The sequence below is a fragment of the Volvox carteri genome (assembly GCF_000143455.1).
Source record: "Volvox carteri f. nagariensis unplaced genomic scaffold VOLCAscaffold_80, whole genome shotgun sequence".
Taxonomy (NCBI): domain Eukaryota; kingdom Viridiplantae; phylum Chlorophyta; class Chlorophyceae; order Chlamydomonadales; family Volvocaceae; genus Volvox; species Volvox carteri.
In genome coordinates, this window is record NW_003307623.1 from 142,491 (window position 1) to 147,121 (window position 4,631).

General features: G+C 50.9%; 1 protein-coding gene across 1 annotated transcript in view; it reads left to right on the plus strand.

Moving 5' to 3' along the window:
- Positions 1-4,631, plus strand: part of VOLCADRAFT_98957 (uncharacterized protein) — a gene marked incomplete at both ends in the record, with an annotated part of 8,784 nt that overhangs the window by 2,621 nt on the left and 1,532 nt on the right. The window lies entirely within an intron of this gene.

Below are 4,631 nucleotides of genomic sequence, written 5' to 3' on the forward strand. Positions count from 1 at the left end.
ATAGATCCAAGGCGTCCCAGGCCTTCTTCGCGTTGGCAGCACCGGTAACCATCGGCAAATGATGATCCTTGACGTTCTTGATGAGCAGATTGATGACCTTCCGTGACTGTCGAATCTGCTCCTCGTTGCACGGCTCGGCGAGCAGGGATTGCTCAAGCCCAAGCTCCATGCACATCGCGCTAAATCGAATTTGCCAGGTAGAGTAGTTGTTGAGATCCAGCGACTCATCAAGCTTGTCCTTAACCATTTTCGATGAGGGATAGAAATAACAATTTGGCGATAACTGTCGGCGCTAAGCGGGGCTCATAACCTATTGGAGAATTGGCGACGGTGACGGCTAACGCTGATTGTTATTCCGGAAGGATTGCCGGTGGCGAAGATATTTAGCACGATAAAATGTTACAAGTAATGTAAAGAGTATTGTTAGCGTTCGGCAGGACTTGAGGAGATTCCTGGTAGGAATACCGATCGTTGTGAGATAAACTAATAGGCGCAGTCACCGCCCTAAATACCGGCGCTAGCGGAAAACTCGTACATTCCGCGATCTAACTGCACGTACATTCCGCGATCTCACTGCGCCGTCCAGACGGTGCCCTAATGTCTATCACTTAGCTACCGGATATGCATCGGTAGCCCCATAAGGTTCTGGGGTAAGTCTTCCCCATTAGTCAGGCGCAGACCCGGGGTCAAATCCCCTGGTCGACAACCACACGAGTTGGGAGAGGACCGTTTCCTCAACATGGGTTCCATCCGTGGTGCATTCCCTCATTTTTTGCGACGCCGCAGGCAAATCCTCCGAGTCCCTTGGAGGTTGGGGGGCCTGGACCATCCTCCATGGCCGGTTAGCGCCAGCACGTGGCGAGTGGACGCCCGACGTCAGTGCTATGGGATCTACCCCGCAGGAACTCCACGCCATTCTGAACGCGATTCAATCTTTCGATAGCCCAGCCGGTTTATCTGGTCAGTCGGTTAAGGTCATCACCGACAATCTTAATGCAGCGAATGTCGTCAACAAGGGCTCCGCTAAAGCGGACAACTCCCACAAGGTCGCCTGCGAGCTGCACAGCTTTTGTTTCGAGCAGGATATCCGCTTGCAAGCGGAGTGGCGACCCCGCGGTCAGAACCAAACTCGCCGATGCGCTTTCGAAACTGCAAGACCCTGACGACTGGATGCTGAAGTTGAGCTGAAACGGAGTAGCCTTGATGGACGCCTGGTAAGAGTTATTGATTGCGAATTCCACTATGGATAGTTTGGTATCCCAATCATCTTGGGTGGGGCTGACGTAGTTGCGCAAAACCTCTTGGAGCAGGCGGTTCATCCGCTCTGTCTGACCATCCGTTTGGGGGTGGTAAGCCGTGGATAGTCTGCGCTCCGTGCCACTACGGCGCATGAGTTCTCCCCAGAATTTGCTAATAAATTGGGGGCCTCGATCGGATACGATTTCCTCTGGAAAACCGTGGCTGCGGAAGACATTGTCCATGTATAGCTGGGCTAAGTCCTCAGCGGTTACATCATTCGTGGTGGGAGCGACCCGGCACATTTTTGAAAGCCTATCCACGAAGGTGACAATGGCGTCGTGCCCCGCCTTAGTGCGTGGCAAATGCGTGATAAAATCCATTGAAACACTAGCCCAGACGTCTCTGGGAATTGGTAATGGCTGGAGTAAGCCCGCTGGTTTCCGCTGAAGTGGCTTGTTGATGTTGTTACAGGGTGGTTAAGCTTCACCAGTTTTAGTTTTAGTTTTAGTTTTAGGCTTGTTGTGTTGGCAGACTCGACACGCCTTCACAAATCGCTCAACATCCGCGGTAATGCCAGGCCACCAGAACTCACGTTTAATGAGTTCCGTGGTGCGCTCGACGCCCCTGTGGCCCGCGTATGGGCAGTCGTGCAATTCCCGCATGATTCGGGATCGTAAGTGGTCCGGACCTTTTGGCACGACTATACAGCCATTGCGGCGGTAATAACCGTCCGCATCACGCACGACACCGTCCCTTCCTAGAGAGCGCATTTCCTCGAAATATGCGTCTTGCTCGTAGGACTGGAGAATTTGGACTGGCAGCTCCGACGAAACAATATATCTTGCTTGCGTATGTGCCACAAAGGTATGGGCATGCATACGGCTTAAGGGATCAGCGACGTTTATTCGACCTGGTCGATATTCCCATGTGTAATGGAAGCGCGCGAGATATTCCAACCAGCGTACCTGACGTCTGGAAAGCTTGGCCAAACTTTTCTGAGAGTCGAGAAACGTATTTGGGTTATGATCCGTTATCAGGGTTATAGGCGGTCCCTCAAGGTAACAGCGCCACTGTTTGAGCGCTGTGATGACACCGAGTAGCTCTTGTTCTGTCGTTGTATAGCTCTTCTCAGCTTGTGTGAATTTAGCGCTGGTATATGCAACAGGTCGCCCTTCCTGAAGGAGAACGCCACCTGTGCCGTGAAGAGAAGCATCAGCAATGACCTCAAATGGTTTTGTGACATCGGGGAATCTGAGTGTTGGGGCATTCGTTAATGCGAACTTAACACCCGCGAAAGAGTCTTGTTGCGCTGGACCCCAGACCCATGGTTCCTTGCTGCCCGTGAGTTTAGTCAAAGGCGCCACCAGGGTAGAATATCCTTGGATGAATTTACGGAAATAATTCGCCAAGCCTAGAAATCCTCTGAGGCCGGACACATCCGTGGGGGTAGGCCAGTCACGAACGACTTTCACCTTAGAGTCATCCACTTTGAGGCCATCCTTACCGACAACCATCCCGAGAAACTTTAATTCCTGTCGGTTGAATTCGCACTTACTAAGCTTAGCCTGTAATTTTTCCTTGCGCAGTGTCTCTAACACAGTGCGCAAATGTTCCACGTGTTCTTGGGGTGACTTACTGAAGATAATAATGTCGTCGAGGTATACCAAGACAAATTTCCCGATATAAGGACGAAACACGGAATTCATAACAGCTTGGAATGTGGCAGGTGCATTAGCTAGTCCCATGCTGAGGACTAGGAACTCGTAGTGCCCAAAAGGTGTACGAAAGGCAGTTTTTTGCCGATCCTGTTCACTTATGCGTATCTGATGATAACCGGACTGAAGGTCAATTGAAGAGAAAATTGTAGCACCATGTAGTGCATCAAACAGGTCTTCCGGATTTGGAATAGGATAGCGGTTTTTAATAGTAGCTTTGTTGAGCTGGCGGTAATCAATGCACATACGTAAACCACCATCCTTCTTTGCAGCGAATAAGATTGGAGACCCCCAAGGAGAGGTTGACGGTTGTATGAGGCCCTTATTAAGAAGGTCCTCAACCTGTCGTTTGACCTCTTCTACTTCTTGTGGGGATAGTCGATACATTCGAGAGAATACAGGACGAGCGTCGGGTTCCAGGTCAATAGTGTGCCCCATGCCACGATCTTTGGGTAAGCCACTAATGGGCTCGAAAACGTCGCTATATTCGTTCAATAATGCCTTTAAGTCCGAGTCCGGTACGACCGCTGTGTGCTTCATGTCCGAATCATCGGTTGATGTGTTAGGCTGATGTGGGGAAGCGAATGTGCTGCAAAGAGGGTTATCCGGAAAACACCGTAAAGGTGGTGGAGGAGGAAGTTCAGAATTGACAGGAAGAGCCACTGGGTTGCTACCAGTAGGATCGGGAACTTCCCGAACAACCACCAGCATGCCGGGTGTGTTTTTCTTAATAGCTCGTCGTGCAGCACTAGCCGACATGAGGTCGGGTGTTGTTTTAGCTGCGAGCGCTGCACAAATAGTCTGCATGGTCCGTACTCCTGCATTTTCCTCCCCACCTGCACCCTGCCTACCACGTGAAGCGTCTGCCAACAGATGGATCGGTTTACGGGAACCATTGGCTGGTGTGCGGAGGAGACAAGAGAGACCTGGAATATCGAGTAGTGCACCATTGGCTTGGAGCCAGTCCATGCCTAGAATTAGTTGGATTGTTGAGGAAACGGTCCTCTCCCAACTCGTGTGGTTGTCGACCAGGGGATTTGACCCCGGGTCTGCGCCTGACTAATGGGGAAGACTTACCCCAGAACCTTATGGGGCTACCGATGCATATCCGGTAGCTAAGTGATAGACATTAGGGCACCGTCTGGACGGCGCAGTGAGATCGCGGAATGTACGTGCAGTTAGATCGCGGAATGTACGAGTTTTCCGCTAGCGCCGGTATTTAGGGCGGTGACTGCGCCTATTAGTTTATCTCACAACGATCGGTATTCCTACCAGGAATCTCCTCAAGTCCTGCCGAACGCTAACAATACTCTTTACATTACTTGTAACATTTTATCGTGCTAAATATCTTCGCCACCGGCAATCCTTCCGGAATAACAATCAGCGTTAGCCGTCACCGTCGCCAATTCTCCAATAGGTTATGAGCCCCGCTTAGCGCCGACAGTTATCGCCAAATTGTTATTTCTATCCCTCATCGAAAATGGTTAAGGACAAGCTTGATGAGTCGCTGGATCTCAACAACTACTCTACCTGGCAAATTCGGTTCAGCGCGTTGTGCATGGAGCTTGGGCTTGAGCAATCCCTGCTCGCCGAGCCGTGCAACGAGGAGCAAGTTCGACAGTCACGGAAGGTCATCAATCTACTCATCAAGAATGTCAAGGATCATCATCTGCCGAT